The following is a 21,989-nucleotide window of genomic DNA, read 5'->3' as shown; positions in this document are numbered from 1 at the left end:
GGTACATCGTTACGCAGACACCCGAGAATCAGGCCTAAATTACCAAAAGGTTACGATAAGGCAGTGGAAGAGTTATGAAAGTGGTCGGTGAAGCTTAGCGAGTGTCTCCCTGTGGCCTGCGTGTGGGTATAGCCCGACTCTACGAGCTTCTTCCGCGTGTGAGCAGCCAGTGTGCCGTTTTTTAGTGGATACCCTGTAGCAAAGAGGTTGGTCAATTCCTACCGTTGTGCTGCGTCGCTGCTAATATGAACGCTTAACTGTCACCTTTTTGGCTATTTTTAATACGTACACTATGATGATAATTTTTTTATTTTATTCAAGCCATACACGCATTATTTTATTCACCTTAACTCCTTGTAAACAGAGCGTTAATGAAGGATGCATTTAACCTCGCCTGTCTAATAAATCTTTCCTCAGTAAAACACGTCATGGTAGTGATGGAGTTAAAGCTCATAAGTGTTCTGCTGGTGCGTTTGAACTCAGCCACACACACACACACACACACACACACACACACACACACACACACACACACACACACACACACACACACACACACACACACACACACACACACACACACACACACACACACACACACACACACACACACACACACACACACACACACACACACACACACACACACACACACACACACACACACACACACACACACACACACACACACACACACACACACACACACACACACACACACACACACACACACACACACACACACACACACACACACACACACACACACACACACACACACACACACACACACACACACACACACACACACACACACACACACACACACACACACACACACACACACACACACACACACACACACACACACACACACACACACACACACACACACACACACACACACACACACACACACACACACACACACACACACACACACACACACACACACACACACACACACACACACACACACACACACACACACACACACACACACACACACACACACACACACACACACACACACACACACACACACACACACACACACACACACACACACACACACACACACAGAACTGACTGCAATGGCTCTGAAGGTGACACGAGCACCAGATTGTCCAAATTTGCCTTGTGTTATTTTTGAGGCTGGCCAAAAGCACGGGCACTTTCTATTACTTTTTTTTTTTTTTTTTAACCAGGCTCATCAATAACAACAGAAAGCATCCTAATAGCCAACCTTGTTTTGTGTGATTTGTATGGCTGGTTTAAATCACTTGGGTTTCTTATTATTGCTTTTTGAACCAGGCATATAAATCACAAAAGGAATAATTATTGCAATGCAGAATTGTCCAATCTTTCTTTTACTATTGGGTGTCCAGTTCTTAGGGGAGAGATTCCTGTCCATAGTGCCCTGACCTGACCTGACCCGACCGCTCATTTCCGTACTGTAAGCCATTTCAGCACTGCACGCTACCATTTCTCTTTCCCGGATGCTTTCTTCTATTTTATTTACCAATAACCCAAACCATATAAGCCTAACCTAACCTACCCTTACCCAGGCCTACCCAATCCTAAAAGACTAACCTAACCTCACCTGCAGTAGCCCTTCCTGGAAAGAAAAAGTGTCGAAATTGACTATAGTACGGAAATTTGCAACCAGACCTGACCTGCCCTGCCTCACCAAATGACTCTTAGAGGTCGCAGCACCCTTGGTCCCTTGTTGGGTCACTCCCCTGCACTACTTTACCAGTTTGGTCTTGGCTGGGTGGTGTGTAGTCAGACTCTGCTGTGCTCACTCCTGACAGCACTGAGCATAGAGGGCATGGAGTCAGTTTGTATAATGGACCAACAAATTTGACAAGACATCTCAAAGAATATATATATATATAATCTTTTGTTTTACCCTTCAGTACGTTGATGACTATTTTTATTCTTCATAACTCCTGATGATTTTGTTCAGCCAGAATGTGACTTCATGAACTGGACAGGTTAAATATATATTTCTGTAACCTCTCCAGATGAGATGTCCGTCTTATTCAGTGTAAAATGGTCTGGAGGTGGCAAGTATAAAATACAAAAAAGTCATCATACTGAAGAGGTGAAGTCCCCACCGAGTCTTACATAATTATATAGTACTCGACTTAGACAAGGAAAAGATTTCCCTGTTCATGGCATTTCACCAGACCCTCACATACAACCCTCCTTAGCCCTGTGTTAAGGACGTTCCACAGCTTTAGTTTATTAGCCTCAAAGTTTTAAATATCGCTGCTCATGTGAATATAGTCATCGCGAAGTAAAAATTTATGGTTTTCCTAGGAACACTTGACATTGTCCCAAAAGTATGTTGTTTACTTAATATTCAGCTTATTCAGTAGTTGGTTTCCAGTGTTGACATCCTGTCTTTAACATATCACACACTACCCACCGTCATAAACAAGTCTTACAACGTCCATGCACTGGACCAAAAATTTGAAATTATATATATTTAGTAATCCCCAGAACTTAAAACAGAAATTTTCTTTGTATAGCCTTTGATTACCTCTCATCCAGCATCACAACTTACTGTCAGTAGTTCACGGGAAGTTTTTCAGTGTTCGTATCCTTTCATCAGCTCCCAAACAGCTCCATCCCAAAAGTGTCAAAAAATGTTAGTAACTTGTATTAAACGTGTTATTTATTCGTGTCCTTTTATGAACGCCCCAGGCAGTTTTCATTGTCGTAAAGAAAGAGTGACTCTCTTTCAGTGGCCCAATGTTAGATATCTCCACTTAGGTTTACAGTGTATTATAAATTATTTTGCCATCATCACGACAGAAGACGGTACATAAGTAGACTTTATAATCAACTTGTGCAATATTGTAAGTTTTTTTTTAATCATAGTTTTTCACCAGCAAACCAAACATTTTCCTGTCCTAAAAAAACAAAAAAGAAAACACATACATACCCAGCATCATTTATTGTACAAAAAGTTGATTGTCAAACACCCTAGAAACGTCTTCTCCCTTGTCTCAGGTCGTCTTCTCTGACCACGAGGCCCTGCTGCAGGTCTTATTTTTCCAAGTTAACACACAGTACTTGCCTATTATGATGAACGAATGCTTCTTAGCGGAACAGCGAGTTCATAGCACTGATCCTCAACAATGAATTTGTTTGGTATAGCTGCCAGGCTAAAGGTCTTTCCATGAGATGAATGTGCACCTGTGGTGTCTGAGCAAGCACCACGTTGCGAAGCTTGGTGGCGAACCACGCTGTACACAGTGGATTGGAAGCAGAGGTAGTGCTTCTGTGCAATGAGTGTACACGATCATTTTATGCACATTTTCCCTTACCAAACTGGGACACTACAGGTGCTAGCCGGTCATGTTTGCAAGATCTAAACAAAATTACCATCAGTTTCCGGTCGTAACTAAAATTTGCTTTTACAGGAAGGACAAGGAAAGAGGGGTGCAGAATCGTGCAGTGTCTCTTGCATTTCCCGCCAAAATATTTCTTAGTTTTGGCAGGACAGTAACTGTAAGTTACCTGTGAATTTTAGTCCTGACCAGTACAACTCGAGTGGTAACCGTGATACACAAGCTTTATCAATTTGAATGAACAGTGATCTGTCGAAGAAGTTAGTCACTAATGAGATTATGTTATGGGGTTTAAGCTGTGAACTTATGATGGTGCAGAATCAGAATTATACTATTTCAAGTTTTAAGCACTTAACAGATACAGGGTCTGTATTCAAAACAGATGAGTTTGTGGAATCAGAATAGCATTACAGTAGTTTATAAGATATTTGCCACAAAGAAAAAAATAAAAGCTATTTGCTTTGAACACATTGTAGTTTGGGTTGCAAACGCTCACTGTTGTTTCTAAAAACTTAACAGATAACTGTGGATTGTAAGTTTCTACCAGGTTATTAATATTCATTTGGCTTTTTTTTTTTTTCTTTGACACGTCATGATCCTGTGAATTCTCAACAGTTAGCATAAGGTAGCTTATCATAAATTCCCACTATTTAACAGATGGTAATTTAAACTGTAAACCGGTACATTACTTATTCAGAACTTAATACATGATGCGACTGATTATGGGTTTATACCTGGTAAAAGATATTTTGAAACACTTAGCTTAATATTGCTTATTCAGAACCCAACAGATTATATTTTGGATTCTAAATGCGTTGGACATTTTTAAAACATTAAAAATGATATTGCCTATATTAAACTTAAAACATTGCGGTATATCTTGGATTCTGAATGCTTTGGAAATATTTGCAACATCAGACATCATACTGTGAACTGTAAACACTTAAACATTTTACTATGAGTTCCCAACAGTAAAATTTTATTATAGGCTTTAAACACAGATTTTTTTTACACTGCTGCTAGAATGACGGTTATTGTAGTAAATAAAACAGTTTTTCCTGTAGTGACAAAATGACAGATTTTCCTGTAATGAATAACGTTTATTTAATATAACTATTATACATATTTCTTGTTAACCAGGAAAAAACCGCATGACATTTGGCATAACGCAATATACTACTTAGCTCTAAAAGCATTCGTTCATCATAGTCAGCAACTGGTTGAGAGTTAAGCATCAAGACTGTAGCCAAAAATGCATCACATCACATCATCCGTCTCCACCATATGGTACCTAAGGAGCCAGGAAAGGTGAAGGGGAGAGGATATGTGGGTGGCGTGGTAACTTACGGCATCATCAGAAGAAACATACCTTTCAGTTTCATTTTCTTAGAAAATCCATTTATTTAGAGTATTTTGTAGTTGCCAGTGTTTTTCATTAAAGAAATAATTATGTAAAGTTCACACCTAACCATTCGTACCCTGCCCTTCCTGCTTTCTTGGTGACATTATAAGCGAATTTTTTTTATGTTGTTATTCCATGTTCAAAAGCGAAATATCGTCGCACATTACCGAATGTGTCTTGTATTTGTATCCTCTCATTTTGTGATGGAATATGGTAGGTTAAAATAGATCAGGTTAGGTTAGGTTTCGTTGAGTTTAATTTGGTCATCAGAGGCTAAACAAGGTCAGGATAAGTTGGGATTCGAATGGACATGATTGGTTGGGTTAGATTGGATTAGAATTGGTTATGATTGGTTAGCTTGGGGTGGTTTACTGAATGGTTAAGACTTGAATCAGTCATAAGTAGAGTGGAGGAGATTAAATGAATGTCTCTGGTGCAATTATACTCTTGCAAACACGTGCTCCTACATCATAGCAAATTTTATTTAAACTCACGGTTGGATGGTGGTTAGCTTGTGGTTTCGTTAGGTTTACCATCGTACAAACGTTGCATAAAAGATGAATTTATACCAGAGTTTGTAGACTTTGAGGAAACCTTCGAATAATATTTAGATAGTGGTTAGCCCATGGTTTGGTTATTTATAATGGTGTGCAGACGTTATGTAAACCATGTGTTTATATTAGAGTTTTTATGGACTCAGAGGCAGATCTTAAGTTACCGGCTGGAGTGTGGTTATTCCACTGTTTGGTTAGATTAAATATTTGCGTGTTTTATGGGTTATATGATTCATACTTTATTCCGTTGGTTCTGGCTGTCATTTTTTAAAAATGAGAAACATTCATCCTCTGTTAGTAAACTGCTCACTCAGCACTTGCTAGCCATTGAGCAGATGTTACCATTATTGGTAACTGACAAAGGAAATAATTAGAAATTTGAAACCTTTAAAATATACTATCAATAGACTGCTGGCGTTATTATTGTACTTTGCAAGAATACTGCAAGGTAAATATATTGCAACATTCTTCTGTATAGTGGGGCCAATCGCCAGCACTGCGTATGCTGACCCTAAATTCATAATTTTGCTGGTTCAGCACAGCTGTGGCCTCATTACATAAAACTCCGAGAATGTCCGTAAATATCCAGTCCATCTGATGGTGTGATTAGTAAAATGCTGGGGTCGGTCCACATTGTACGAAAGAAGCTGCAGTTCGAGTCTGCGATTTTTTTTTTTTTTCTCCTCAAATATACAGTACAGGGGCAACCTAGCCTCCAAGGTCTGTACACTCGGAAGTGGGCAATATTTTATTCAGCAGTCTGAGCAAATAGAAATTCCTTTTGCTATCAAGTTTGAAGTTAGATGCTGGTTAGTGACTAACGGTTCATTAGCACCGCAATAACTACAATAATACTGTGCACTTTAATGTTCACTGAAAACTAGAGACCAACATTAACCTTAGTGTACTGGCAGTGCTAACCCAGTTTCTGGACAACGTTCTGTAACTGATTCATTCACGTACTGCACAGCTGTCTGACTTTTAGTAGCTTGCCCATTCCCAAGTCACATGCATCCCAACCTATGCACCTCCATCTCATGAAATTTTTCACATAAAAGGGATTGAATTAAGTTTCGAAACATACTGAATTTACATTGTATTCCAGATTTACAGAACCAGCGTAAGTACTCTGGAAACAATTATAGTAAAGACGTATATATAATTTCAAAACCATAAAGTTTCCATTTAGGTGTGAAGTTAATGAACTTATGGAAAAAGTGGACAGCTCTGTGAGACTTATAGTTTCGTCCACCAGACAAGAGAGGACGTTCAGTATCAATCAAAGTAGTGTAATTTCTTCAGAGCAGACGTAATAAAATATGACAACCCCATAGCAAAAATGGCTATGTCGTTAATGTTGCTAGTGAAAGAGGGCTAACGTTGTTTTCAGTGAACGTTATAACATGTAAGATTTTTGTTAGTTAGGGCAGTATTAAATTATTAGCCACTAAATACGATCTAACACTAGGACAAACTTGGTGGCAAACCAAACAATGGTTTGCTCAGATCGTCATCTAAGTACTTATACGGGGGGGGGGGGGAGCCAAATCCAGTTTTGCTACTTTTGCCTGTTGAGGCCCGATGCTGTGCTACCCCTGGTAGTGTGTACATTATATATATATATATATATATATATATATATATATATATATATATATATATATATATATATATATATATATATTGTGTGTGTGTGTGTGTATTCTTGGATTCAAACTGCAGCATGTCGCCTACAATGCATGCTGATCCGATGTGAAAGTTGCGCTATGAGTTATGAACTGGGGTGTGCATCCAGTGTTGATGACAGCTGCACACTTTGCAAAAGCATATTACAACATACTTTTATGGCGGTTCTTTCAAAGTAAAAGAATAATATATTATTTTCATATCAAATATTCAGTTATTTCCTTTGTCAGTGTAACGGAATGATGGGAACATTTGCTTACATTTGTTGTGTGGCTTGAATGAGCCAGGTTTTGGCTATGGGTCGATTGAATCCCATTTAATGAAAAAAGAAAAAAAGCCTGACCACATAGCGGGGAACAACGTAAAATATTATGAATCATATACCAGTAATCTACAAAACAGACAACTATTTACTTATATATTACCTAAGGTTTGCCACAAAGGTATCCCAGTTTACTGTAATTTTTGCCCAGTTCTCCAAAAACTTTGGTGCAAATTTATTGTTGACATAAAGTCTGGGTAACATTAAACCAAGCCATACGGTAACCTTTGTTCAGCTGTTAGCTTAAGCAGATTCTATAAAAATTCCGGCACTAACTCCAGGTAGACCTCTGGATTTCGGTTTGCAAACAGACTCAGACCAGTTCTTTGCGTAATTAACATTTCTTTTTCCAGGGAGGACAAGGAAGCTGTAGACACTTCCCATGTCTCCCATTCTTTCAGCTAAAATAAATCTTAAGTTAGAGGAGAAAAATTATCAGGAACTGTTGTATATTTAACAGGGAGGACAAGGGAAGGACGGTCCAGAAGCCTCCCATATCAGTAATTTTTCCCTCAAACGCAAATCTGAGTTATGGGAGGGAACTGATTGTGAGTGTAATAGTGGATCTGAGGCCTGGTGACATACACTCCTCCTCCTACCTCCAGGACCCCCCTACAGACGCTTCTTATCCCCCCATTTCCCCATAACCCCCCCCCCCACTGCCCCGGGTCTTGTTCTAAGTGTGTTTGGCGATTTCGTAGTACTTCTTCCTAATTGATTTATTCTGCTCACAACACCTCAATATCCTCTTGGATGTCACTGGTGCAAACTGTGTTGATTCTTAAACGACACAAACCACACAGAAGATAATGGTAAGTTGTAATAGATAGAATAAATTGCTAAGGAAGAAGTGTTACGGAAATCTCCAAAGCCACTTAGAGTATTACCCTCAGGTTCACTTAATTCTACAATATGCAGTTTAGATTATGGATAGACGCTTGTTGGACCTGAATGATTTTTTCTTATTTTTCTTCTCCGACCTTTTTGACTCTTTTACTGCACTGACGTAACTTTCATTATTTTACTACTCCCACGTAATTTATTCAGTTTAAATTTTTAGCTGGCAAGTTGTCAGGAGTTCGCACAAGTAAATGGAAAAAAGAAATCATCGTGTTGAAAAGGTTATGGTATTGTGAAGCTGGAGACACTGACCCTCTTGTACTTGAAGATAATTGACCTGTGCTGACCTATTGTGACCTCCAGGTTTCTTTATTACTGTGCTTCTTTCACACTAACTTGATCAGGAGTATAGCCCTTTTGCAACTTAATTTACTTAGCTCAGTGACAGGATGGGACAATGCAACAGTTCTCCATCCCTTCCACAGCACTTCTTCGTGGCTAGCATCAGATTCTAGTGTTAATCTCTCGTTTAAAATTCTGCATTCAAGTTAAGGATGGTCATGCTGAATAAAATAGGCTGGTGGTTGTAGGACAAAAATAAGACATCTTTGTAATGAAAATGGTTGCGTATTTTAATCTAAAAAACAACCCTGTTGTGTTGTAAAACAGATTAATCTGTTACCTCTCTTGACCTAATATCTAGCCCAGGTGACCCCTTGATGTGTGCTTGACTGCTTCACACGCTGCCGTGGTATTGACCCCGCAGCAAGTGACATATGGAGTTAGTCTGATTTGACACATGACTTGAACAGTATCACTGGGATGGTCTGAGTGGACCTTAATTTAAGCACAGACACCCACCATGAAGGGTATGTTACAATTTCATACACGTTCATACAAAATCTGAAGGTCAACAAAACTGAGTTGCCCAGCCAGACGCGTGGCATTGGAAAAAAAATTGTATGACGGTGTTCTATTTACTCCAGTGTTGATTTTAGTCAATTTGGCGAGATCTTTCAAAATGGAGAGGTTTGCTTTAGTCCTTCCTAACCCTGTCAATTTTTGCCTTCGCCAACGAAGTTGGAGAAGGTTATATATAGTTATATATTCACCTATGTTTGTCTGTTTGTCCACACGATATCTCCAAAAGTTCTCTGTGAATTTCAATTAAATTTTGTAGAAGGGTGGGCCATGGGCCAAGGAAGAATTGATTAAATTTTGGGGCGGATCCGGATCCTTTGAATCGCGCACAATATCTCCAAAAGTTCTCGATGAATTTCAATAAAATTTTGTGGAAGAGTGGGCCCTGGGTCAAGGAACAGTTGAGTAAATTTCAGGACGGATCTGGATCCTATGTATTTCACACTATATCTCAATGGATCGGGATCCTTTTTAATGGCAATGGCATTCGCGGAGGTATGCGCTCTCGGAGTGCTTTGTAGTTTGACGTGCTTTTTACTCTTCACTGCTTGTGCAAGGATTGGTCGATGCGCGATATTTTTGCAGGAGGAGGAAAAGGAAGCGATTCTAATTAATAGCATTGCCAAGCAACCGGAAGCGTAACAGAAAATGGTTTTAGGTCAAACTCTAGTAGGCCTACTGAGAAGGAAATCTTTAGAACTAACTGTGGTATTATTTGCACTTGCTGGGAACCTCCAGGCTTCACAGAGTTTCTTACTCAAGAATGGGGTTGCAGACTTTAGCTATGTTTTCTATATTCTTTTCTCGCTACCACCAAACGATTTAATTCAGCTCAGCACCAGCCTCCAGCACTGAAGGGATTAATTAAAGCTTCAGTTAACCCCTCCATTCGAAAAATATATCCGAAGCAGAACATAATTATCTGGAGATGGCAGTTATGGAGTATAGCATATACCACTACAGTGAAAAACTTTACCTCTTCAAGAAGCTATTACCATATATATATATTTTTTTTAATGCAAGAAAGAAGGAACCAAATTTGATGCTAGCATGAGCAGATTATAAAAGGGCATCATCATAGCACAACATCTAACTTTAATTTTTCTGTGACTCAGTTGTGACTTATAATTAGAGGTACACTGCTGTCGTCAACCCTGTCAGTGTGGTGACTGCTTGTATTGATATATTCCTGCTGCATTTAAACAGTTTTATTCATCTTTGGGGATGCCTCTTGCTGTGAAAGAGTTAATGACGCTGCATCCAGCTCTTCCGTCTCAAAAAATCTATCCTGAGGTGAATAAAATCGCTGAATGTTAATAAGAACAAAATACAAAAATATCAGTGCAGTTTTTGACTTAGCTGTGACATAAGACTTGCGTCGGTGTGTGCTCTTAACTTTTAACCTTCAGCAACTCAAATTAGAAACAGCTTGCGTCACTTTGCGTTCTTGTACATTGTTTTTTTACTTGAACTGAAGACTAAGGTCAGTGTGCTTTCAATAGCAATGACTTTTCTTTGACTCGACGAATTACAACTACAGTTTGTCCACGTTAACTTGGTGGAGATGGTTGTTGTTTTGCAGCTTATATTCCGTAGCCCTATGTTAGAACAATATTATAGATCATTTGCATAGCACTTCTTTAAGTTTGAATTTTCTTTGACCCGCATTGGTGACATAGGCTAACGTGTCCACTACAATTTCCTAAATGTTAATTCTGTTTTGTCATGAATTGGTGACACATGTAAAGGTCATTGTAACATGTTAAACTCTGAATCTTCTTAGACTCTAAGTGGTGATGTCAAACTTGGGCCAGCGTGCTTTCTTGAACGCGAATCTTTGACGCTGGGGAATATTCTGGTCAGCTTAGGAAACATACCAGCAACTCGTCTTTATCAGTTTAATTCTACACATGGCACATTAATTTTCTCTCCATGATATTTACACAAACTAAAAGATATACCAGAGAATGTTAGGGTGATATAGGCAAAGCGTATAATTAGGGAAGAGATAACAGAAAAGCATCCTTCGTAGTGGTGACAAAATTTGAAAGGTCCAGTCGGCTTTTTTTTTTTTGTTTTTTTTATTTTTTTTCTTTTTACTCAAAATTTGATGACTTATAGCCAGGGTGAGAGTACCTTCTTGAACTTTAATTCTTCTTTGACTCGAACGTGTGACATAAAATTTGAAAGTGTGTGTTTGTGTGTTTTATATTGAAAGAATTTTCAGAGGGCCACGTTTTTCTCCTCTGCTTTTTTTAAGGGTGTGGGTGATGTTTTTCTCGTGTGCTTTTCACACTGTTTTGAGAATATAATTTGTGTTTTTTTGATGCGGGTATTTCGGCCATATTCAAAACCCCTTTACTACAAGATGTATCACTTAAGTTGCATTAAATTATCAGGTCTTTCCAAGAAGAAGTTGCAAAAAATGTCATCATACTGAAGTGATAACCCGCTTGCCAAAAGAGATTCTCTGCTGAATAAAAGTGTTGACAGACCAAAAGCAATGTCATGTACCGAAAAGGTTGCATTCTCAGTACGGTGATGCTTTGGTGTAGCTTATTCATGCTGGTACTAGAATATTTGACTGAAGTTTGGAAATACCCCTGGTGATGGAGGGGTTAATGAACGCAATATTTAGTTCTACAGGTTGGCATAACACCTCTAAAATTAAGTAAGAGTGTCTAGCCTTGTTTGCAATTATGTAAGACATCATTGCAGTAAAGGGGTTTAATATTGCATGAGTGAGAAAAAGTGAGAGAGAGTTCCTGACTTACTTACTTACCTACTTACAACCCAGGGACGACGAGAAGCAGCTGAGGATGCCCCACTGTTTGTTGACATTGTGTGTTTACATTTTGTGGTGATTGTGTTTGGCACCTGCACCACCCCTCATATACCACACCCTCACCACAGACACTACTAACTAGGCTCTCTCCCCCACCCTTCTCCCTCTGCCCCATCCCCATCCAACCCTCCTCTCCTTCATCCATATTCCTACAACATCCGTCCTAACCTTTACCTTGCCCCTTATTTTCCTTCTATCTCCTCCACGCTTTTCCTCTCCCCTTCTTATCCCCCTTTACTTACACTCTCCCGTCTTCTGCTCCCTACTTATCCACACCCTTCCTTTTCCCCACACTCCCCACTCCCTCCACTTCTCTTTCGCCTCACCCAATTCCTCCCATACCCGTCCTAACCGTTGTCTCATTCATCATTCTTCTTCTCTCTCCCTCTTCTCCCTCCATCTCCACCTGTCCCCTGTTTCACCCTTTCCTGTACTTCCTCACGTCTGCCCCGCCCTGTCCTACCCATCCTTTTCCTTGCTTCTTCACTCTCTCATATCCTGCATCGTCCATATTTCGATTTCTCCCACCCCTTCCTTTTTCCACTTCCTTTACCCTTCTCCGTTTCCCCTGTTTCTTTATTCCTCCTTCCCTTTTCTCTCTTCTCATCCCCTTTCTCTACCTTTCTTCTGCCCTGTACATTCCTCATCACCCTCCACTCCTTTACGTTAACCTCACATCTATTCCTTTCTGCCCATTTTTTTCCCCATCCCAACACCACTTCCCATCACCCATACGATGCCCACCTTTCCCCCTTTCCCCTGATGTAATATTTTCATGTTATTCAACTCACCGCACTGTCTACTTCCCCACCATTTCCCGACTCTCTCTTAATCTACTTATCACTGTCTTTACCACCCTTGATCATTTTCTACGTACTCGTCTCTGTCATACCTGCCTCTCTACCCACACTTACTACCCCACTCTTTACATCTCCACCCCCTGCCCTCCCTGCTTGCACACCTGCTCAACCCCCTCACACTACCAACCCACTTCAAAACCCATCTTACTGCCCATCCCTACTTCACGTACTCTCTTTGCCTTTCCCTCACTCACTCTGCCGACCTTACCTTGCTCACTCTACCCTACCTACCCTACCCATACCCTGTCATCCCCAACCTACTCTACTTCTCAACACACCATTTACCTTCACCCTTATCCTCTCTGCCTCCACCCTCTTCACCTCACCCACAACCTTGTCCCTGTCATTCCAAACCCACCTCTCCACCCACCCTTACTGTTCTTCCTCTACTTCCACCCATACCATCCCACCCACCTTGCCCACCCCGTCCAACCTACTTCCCAACCCACCCTTACTGTCCATCCTCTACTTCCATCTATACCATCCCACCCCGCCCACCTTGCCCACCCGCGCCCCCACCGCCCGCGTGCGTAGCTTCCCCTGGGCCACAAGAGAGGGTGGTGGACACGAGCCTCGACTCCACCCTCGACAACATACCCACCAAGGAGCCAAGTACGTCCTCGACCCCCCAACACACCTCGCCCTCAAAGCCCCTACCCCTGCTCTCTCTCTCTCTCTCTCTCTCTCTCTCTCTCTCACATATATTACCTCGTTGTCACATCTTTTCATAGTTTTCTTTCTCTTGTAATTCTTTTAGTTCTTCTTTATGCTTCTTTCTCCTTTTCATTCCCTTTTCTCAGCTTCCAGATCTTATTCTCTCTCTCTCTCTCTCTCTCTCTCACCAAAACTCCCCACCCACTCTATAAAACAACCCATAGAGCAAAAAAACAGTTCCTCCCAGAATGCTCCAGTATTATTCCTCTCTCTCTCTCTCTTCGCTTAAATCCCTACTAAGTAACGTGTAATTGTAGATGTAAGCACTCATAAAGCTCTCCTCTAACATCCACCATTTTGATAAAGCTCTTTCTACTTTGTGTCCATTACCTATTGTGAAAGCTCTACAAAGCTCCCTCATTTTTTTATTTAATTTTTCGGTATTCAGTATATGTGTGTGTTAGGGAGCTTACGAGTTATAGTGTCCAAAATCCCACCTGTTCACAAAAGCTCTACGAAGCTCCCTAGGTTTCCATGTTTGCCATGTGTAGCCACAAATAAACAGTCCCTCATCTCAGCCTCTAAGCTCCTCTCACATTAACAAAGCTCACCAGTTCAATATTTTTCTTTGCTGATTTTAGATTCAGGTATTGAGGATCTTTATTACATGATTTCGTAAAGCTTACCTTATTTCAGTTCACAAGCTCATCTATATTTTACCGAAGCTCAACTAAGCTCTCTAGTTTGTATTTTGAAGCTCTAACTTTGATTCTGGTAGTGCTAGGGTTTCTCGTGTAGTCACAAATAAAGCTCACCGTATCCGTCTCAGCTCCTTCATGATATCCAAAGCTCTAGGTCATCCATTTCTTCCCATAGTATTATTATTATTATTATTATTGGATTCCGGTACTGATAAGCTTTCTCATGTGTATTCCTTGATAAAGCTCACATTGTTTCGCCCTCCTAAGCTTCTTGCTGGATACCCAAGCTCCACAAAGCTCACTATCTTATTTTAAAGTTTCCATTTATAAAGCTGTGAGTCAGGAATTGTTGAAGATCGATTTATATGCGCAGGTAAAGCTCACTCTCCTCAGTTTCCAAGCTCCCTTAACCCTTTCAATCCAGGTGACTTATTTTTAGTTATTTTTTGGTGTCATTCTGATTTATTCAACTTGCAAGAGCCCCGTCGTAGTGAAGAGGTTAATTAAGCCTGTATTGAACCCCCCCTCCGTCTCCTCCTCCTCCTCCTCCATCTCCTCTTCCTCCTCCTCCTCCATCTCCTCTTCCTCCTCCTCCTCCTCTTCTTCTTCTTCTTCTTCTTCCTGCTACTACTATTATTATTACCACCACCGCCACCACCACCACCACCAACTACTACTACTACTACTACTACTATCATCACCACCACCACTATTATTACTGCTACTACTGCTACTACCACTACTACTACTACTGCAACATCTGCCACTACTACTGCCACTACTACTACTACTACCACTACTGCTACGACTACTACTACCACTATAACTACTTCTGTTACTACTATTACTACTGCCACCACCACCACCACTACTACTACTACCACCATCACAACCCCACCACTACTACTACTACTACTGCGACTACTACTACTACTAATAATAATAATAAAATTGCCTAGAAATAATGATAATATTTTTAAAGTACGTCACCGTACTGAAAGGGTTTAAGTTTCCAATCGTCGACAGTTTTTTTTTTTATCCTTTTTTCTATATAATTTTGAGAGGCATAGATCGAGTAAGTTTTCAGTCCTACATATATAACTACAGCTTATCTCCCCTCAGTCGAAAAACTCCTCTTATGGTACGAAAGCTCTACGTAGGTTTTTGTCTCCTGTCTTTGTTTTCCTCTCTCTCTCTCTCTCTCTCTCTCTCTCTCTCTCTCTCTCAGCTCTTATTTTCAGGCATATGTTCAATAATTTTTCATTTTGGTCTCCCATCCATGTCATCAGATTTTGAGCAGTGTTGGTGATTCTCTCTCTCTCTCTCTCTCTCTCTCTCTCTCTCTCTCTCTCTCTCTCTCTCTCTCTCATTTCTGTTCTTCGAAAAATGTTGTCAGCAGCATTGTTACTGTTCCGTCTCCCTAAACCTTCCTTATCCTAAAATACATCCCTCCCATAAACCATATTAGGTAGCTTTGTATATTGGCAGTGTATGTGTGTATGTCATATTTTGTTACTTGTATGTCCTCAGAGTTACGTATTTGATGCCAGATAGGAGGGGAAATATTGTATTCTAACCTCTTCTATAACCTCCTGTATTATAAGCCCTCTCCCTCTACCATCTTCTACCATGTCTTTGCTCCCCTGTGGATATGTTTCTCCATAGTGTTTGCAAGTTTTCCATACCTTTTGTAATTTCTGATATATTAAGATGAGCTTTTTGAAACATTTTGTGTAAGCAATGAACTTTTTACATTGCCCTGTAGTGAGTTTATTTATTTATTTATTTATTGTACATGTTATGAATGATTATGTTCATGGGAGTATGTTAGGGTACTGTGCTGAAACAGACCTAAGTGTAGTTGAAACTGACGTTGTTTTTATGGGTCAAAAAATTAATGTGCTTTATTCAGGAAAAGCCTTGGAGTTTTGTGCAGACGCAACCAAACCCAACAGCCCAATCCAACCTAACCCAACCCAGTCTGACCCACCTCAACCTGTCATCCTAACGTACTAGAAAGCCATCACCGCACAGTAACCCTAACCCAGCCAAACCCAGCACAGAAATGAAGACCGCAAAAGATAATGAGCGCAAGAAGTAAGGAACAGTACTGAATATAGCACATGTTTTTGCCAAAGAATATACGAGAGGCAAATTCTGACTGTGCCTTTTTAAACATATTTCTTCTGACCCGATTTAATATATGGTTGTCACTGATACTGTTGCCATTATTCCATTGTTTAATACGTACTCCTTTTTGTTACTGTTAGCCACTGTATTATATTTTCACTGCATCCATTTTCCATTCTTGACTCCCTTGTGATGTCTCGTGTGTTTTGCCTAAAATTTATGAGTGTATAACATTACCTGTTGCATCATTAAGGTTTTTTGCCCTCAGAACTTCCTAATCTTTCGCCGTTCCTTTCTTTTCTTTCACAGGACATATTTTTGCCGATCTTAAATATGTGTTTATACCCTTTTATACTTGCATTATCTTTTAACCTGTGCCTGCAATGTCCTCTTCACTACGAGAGGTATTCCTTAACTTTGACACTCCGATGATGTATGTTTTATACTTGCTACCTTCCTACAGTTGTACTCATTGATTAAGTCTTACGTGGAAGAAATTGGGTTAGGCCAAATGTAATCCCTCCAGTTTGTAAAGTCTCTCCAAAGCTGAATATTATCGTCCGATCAAGGCAAGAAATACTAAATACTTCATCATGGCCAAGGGGTCAAGCTGTGCAATATAAGTTTACCATAGCAGGATTAATATTATTTTCTGAAAGGGACAGGTAAGACTGATCCTTTCACACCTAGAGATATCACTTTGAGTTTAATGAAGTATTATTACAGCACCTGCGATGAGATATGACATTACGGTATTGAAGGCACTGATGATAAATTTTCTGAACACTTCAAATGCAATAGGTCTGAATAAAATCACCTAATTCCAGTGAACCCAGAGACATTATTTTCATTTTGATCGTGCCATCCTCTGACGTTCTTGTATAGGTTAGAATGGAGTGTCGAGCTGGAGGGCCTGCCTGTAACTTTGACAAACCCATTCAGTATAAACAGGTTCAAGAAAATTGTTTGTGAGGTAGCAAGGGTAAAGAGACAGGCCATTGGATCAAGAAAGTTAAGGCATCATCGTGGTGAAGGGGTTATACAGGGTGTCCCGGAAAATGTGTGAGGAAATTCAAGGCATCGTCACTGGGCTAATGTTGAGTAATATATTTCTATCACCATGGATGCAATTCTGAACCCCATAAGAGCAACAGTTACTGAGGACATGGAGGAAATAGTTTCACTTATAATTCATCCATAAAGTCATCAGTAAGTGTAATTCTATAATCGTTGAGAATTAGACCGATGCGAACTTTTTAATTGCTCAAGATTAGACCACAGTTAGCCTCATGAAGTTCCCCGCACCTTTGCCAGGACGCCCAGTATGTGTTTTGATAAGAGTTACTCCATCATTAAGGTGTGTATGTCTCCCCCCCTCTCTCCAGCTCTCTCAGGGTCCCGCCTACCCCCCTCGATACCCTTTGGAGCATCTTTCATTGTTATAAGTACTACCTTGCCTCTGCCTGTCTCTGTCTCTCTTGTTGCTTCCATGCATGCTCCACACACCCCTATATACAGTCTATGTCCTGCCTTGGTAAACTCACGAGGGTCTGAGGCAGCTATCCTAGTGCTCTGGGGCTGCATTTATAAACTCTCCGATGCTTAGGTTGTGGATCAGAAAGTTTGTATATACGTCTGTCTTCACTCGTACAACTGTCAAACACAAAGTAAAATTGAATTATTTATCAAAAGAAAAAAAATGATATTATTAAGCCTTTCTAAAGGCTTATACCTTAAATTGTTTAGGATCCTTTGTAAATACGATTCATGACATGGAGTCAGATTCTTGAATGCACTTATGATCAGTTCCGTGTTGGAATATCACATGTTGTTGAAGGAAGCACAAAGAAGGTGAATGCAGAATCTTCCAGTGCCTCATTTTCTTGCTGCAACCTTGAGGGGGAACTCACTATAACTGTGAGTTATTTTTGCAGGAAGGGCAATAAAAAGAGAGCGAAAAAAAAAGTATTCCCATGTCTCTTGTTCTTCCTGCAAAAATAAATTTAAGGCACAGACCTATTCGTAATTTTGTTCCTGAATCCAGCACCAGTCCATACTGTACTTTGGTGGAGTGACAGGACCTGGGTAAACTTTTTCATTTCGATTACATTTTTTTTTTACCCTCCATATGACTCCGTCTGATGGAGAGTATTATTATCACTGGGATGAACAACAGTAGGTGACAGATTTTCATTTCCGGGCGAGAACTCAGAAAAGTATTCACAATTGAGTCATGAAATTTCGCATAGTTATGTGTATTAGAGTGAACTGGTGCCTATTGGTAGGTAGAATCTGTGTCTTAAGTATTTTTTTTTTTATAATAATGAAAAGTGAAAAAATCTCGGAGACTTCAATGCGACCTGTGCGAGGAATCTTTCATGTAATAAAAAAAATGGCTTATTACCATGGATAAGGTACTGAAATTTTTAGGTTTTAATGTCTCTGTATTATACAAGGGGGGGGGGGATGAGGGCCATTATGTGCTTGGTTAGATATACAGGGAGATGGGGGGGGGGCATTGCTTGGTCAGATGGAGGGTTGCAACAGTGTAGTGTTGCCTATGTTCTTTCATTTCACGTTAGCTCCAAGCAGTTATACTCTTTTTAAGGAGAAATTTTCTAATTGGAGAGGTTAAATAATTCATTAAAACTTGAAAAAGCCTCCCCTAATGCTATACTAGTAAAGTAAAATTTTATGGGTGTGGCAGCCACATAGTGTGTGCCTTCCTGAGGTAGCTAACACTGTGATTAATTTAAGTATATGGGAACCACAGAATCAAATAAATGTGGATATTTACAAAAAACATTACGAGTTACTGTACTCGTTGAGACAGTCCTAGATGTAATCAGTATGGACGGTGGGTGTTCGCGCCGAATGGTGACATGTGGAGGTGTGTAGGAGGACTACTGGGCCTTGATATAGGCCCTGAAACCTTTGCCCAGAGTCGGAAAAAAAGAAAAAAGTGAAATACTCGCACTCTGATGGTCATTCTCCAGGTGGCTAGGGGTGGAGAAAATATGCTCTTCAAACTAAGTGTGAAAAGCCCCGGACCAGATGTGCCTGCGTCTGTGAAGTCATGGTAAATGGGGTTAAACAGTTACAGCAACACAACAAATGCAACAGTAATAATGTAACGCCCCACAATACGCGATTATAATACAAATGCCTGTAACGAGTTGTGCAGTGTGAGACTCTGAAGATGAGCGGGGTGATGTTAAAAAAATAATATCTGAAACTAAGATCGTCGGCTTATTAGGTTTACTTGGTGAAAAGTGAGAGTATAATTAATGCAACGGAAATAACACTTATTAGACTCTAACTGCAAATATAACACAACTCTTCACACTATGAGACAATAATAATAACGCGTGTGGCGAGTGGTGGGAGGTCGTAAGGTGGCGTCCTGCGAGTAAATACACTTGCGATAATCTGCACACCCATAGCCCAGGTTGACAAATTAACTTATCATTTCTGTGTTAATGGTTTGTTTTGATAAGAAGGGCAAGGAAAAGATAAGACACATGTTTAATAGTTCTTCTTCTGCTTGGAAAATAAAATCATAACTCAAAGATGGAAATGGTCGTAACTGAAATAAGACTTGTTTCATGTGGAAGGGATAGGAAACCGAAATTGCTGAATTTTTTCGTGGCTCTTGTTCTTTTGGAAATCAAGCATGAGAAAGAATTGATCATAAGTTTGAGTAATCTGATCCATGCACAGAATAGATCCGAAACTGTGACAGACATAAAGTTTTTCATTCCAAGTGTTTCAGGTTGCTGTCATAATAAGCGTAGGAGAGACGGGGTTAATGAGGACCGTTGCTAACCTTCATTATAAGAAGTCTTGGAGTATCAGCAAGAAGAGTGAGGTATTAATCAGGCCATGGTATGTGAGGGGTTATGACAGACTCACGCACATGTTCAGTATAGTTCAAAGGAATCCTGTTACTCCACCAAACAGCTCTGTGTAACTCTGGAATGATCTTTCTTGGTGAAGGAGGCGAGATATCCTTCTTAGGGCTGTTTTCTAGATGGCATAGGAGGTTTGATAGCACCTCTTAAAGATTTATTTTGCATTTTACACCTTTACACCCTCCTTTGCCATAGTTTGCAAGACGATACTGAGGAGTACTGAGTAGAATGAATGGCTAAGGAAGACATGTTACGAAATCTCCAAGGCTGCTTAGAACACAATCCATATTTTCCTGATTTTGCAAACTCTGTCCTGAGCCAAATAAGATCATGTTAACCTACGTGGGCCAGCCAGTCTTGCCCAGAGTACGGAGGGGCGCATTATAGGTGTCTTGGGGAAACCTCGTAATATCTGTTTTCAAGCGATGTATTTTCCACGTTACCACTCAGTATCCTATTGTACGATACTGGTGCAAAGTATGTCGATGATAAAATGGTATAAATTACAGTGTTAAAGCATTATACCTGATTTGATTACCATGAAGAAGTGCTACAAAGCTTCCCATGCCACTTAGAATAATCCCTGGCTAACATCAGAGGCCCTGGGTAGATGTACGGTATAGTGTAGTATCCTTTGGCCTTGAGATGACTGGAGAGGCTTGGCTGTAACTATATACTCACTGCTTCTGTAAAATGTGGCCTGTGTCTGTAGTTTGTATTCAGAGGTATGAAACGCTTGTATATATTAGATCATCCCCTACAGCAACTTCCCTATGCCAACACTGCCTTTCCATGTGTGTGTGTGTGTGTGTGTGTGTGTGTGTGTGTGTGTGGATATTCTCTTTATGATAATATCCTTTAGAGATGTAGTACACTTTTCCCATAGCAGTTGCAGGTAGTCCGTGTAGTGGAGTTGAAATAGGCTTGTATATGTTCACCTTCCCCATCACTAAAACAACACCTGTATATATGTTTCATGTTTGTGTTGGCATTTAAAGTTTCTGGATGGCGTAACAGACATCACAATACCTCTCCCTTGCGATTTAATTTGTATATAAGCACCTTAGCATTTTTTGTGCGCTATTTGTATCGCTTAAATGGTTTGCGTCAAGAACATAGAAGAAGATACTAAGTTTAGTGTGGAAAATAAATTGAGGATACTGAGGTGTGATGTGCAAAGTAAATCGCTAAGGAAAGGGTATTGCGAAATCCCTACAGCCACTTAGAATGCGGTCCTTCAGCCTAGGGCAGTTATAGCCTTGCTCTGTGATACGATACTGGTAGTCGGTGTGCAGAAACTAAGACTTGTATATATATTCTAACTTCCACAACCCTAGAAACGCACTCCTAGATAGAGTTTACCTTCTCATGTGGTGATATTTCCTCCATTCAAACCTCCCCTATGGAAGATTTTGGATTTTTCTTAGTAGTGTATAAATAGTGTGATGGAGCCAGTAGATTCTTCCATACATTCAATTTTTCCATCATTGTACCCAGATTCTTGTTTACACTTTGTCTTTACATGTTCATGTATTTTTCCCATGTTGTTTCATAGACATAATTTTTAGCTTTCCTTTAATGGACAGTTGGAGTAATGGAACTAATCGATTCTTATACAGGGTCACCCATGGAACGTGTGCCGAACTTCAGGTGATTATTCTTGGCCTTAGAGTAATAAATTCCATATCAAGCAAGGTTCTACTCCCAGACATTGCGTAACTCGAGTAACTAATGTCCTTATGAGCGAACCTGTTTTCCATCTTGACGCACCCATAAGGTCATCAGGAATTGTAGCCTGTAG

The 21,989-nt window shown here is 40.1% G+C and overlaps 1 protein-coding gene across 1 annotated transcript in view; it reads left to right on the top strand.

The window, feature by feature from the left end:
• Positions 1-21,989, top strand: part of LOC145418813 (tolloid-like protein 1) — a 148,331-nt gene that overhangs the window by 37,338 nt on the left and 89,004 nt on the right. Inside the window, exon 2 of the mRNA XM_080287145.1 lies at positions 13,327-13,404. The gene's annotated coding sequence lies outside the window, so the exon portion shown is untranslated. The remainder of the gene's footprint in view (positions 1-13,326; positions 13,405-21,989) is intronic.

Source organism: Coenobita brevimanus, chromosome 116 (assembly GCF_032717465.1).
Source record: "Coenobita brevimanus isolate Jiangsu-jjx chromosome 116, ASM3271746v2, whole genome shotgun sequence".
Taxonomy (NCBI): domain Eukaryota; kingdom Metazoa; phylum Arthropoda; class Malacostraca; order Decapoda; family Coenobitidae; genus Coenobita; species Coenobita brevimanus.
The sequence above is the reverse complement of the archived record's forward strand: the minus strand, read 5'-3'. Positions and strand labels throughout refer to the sequence as shown.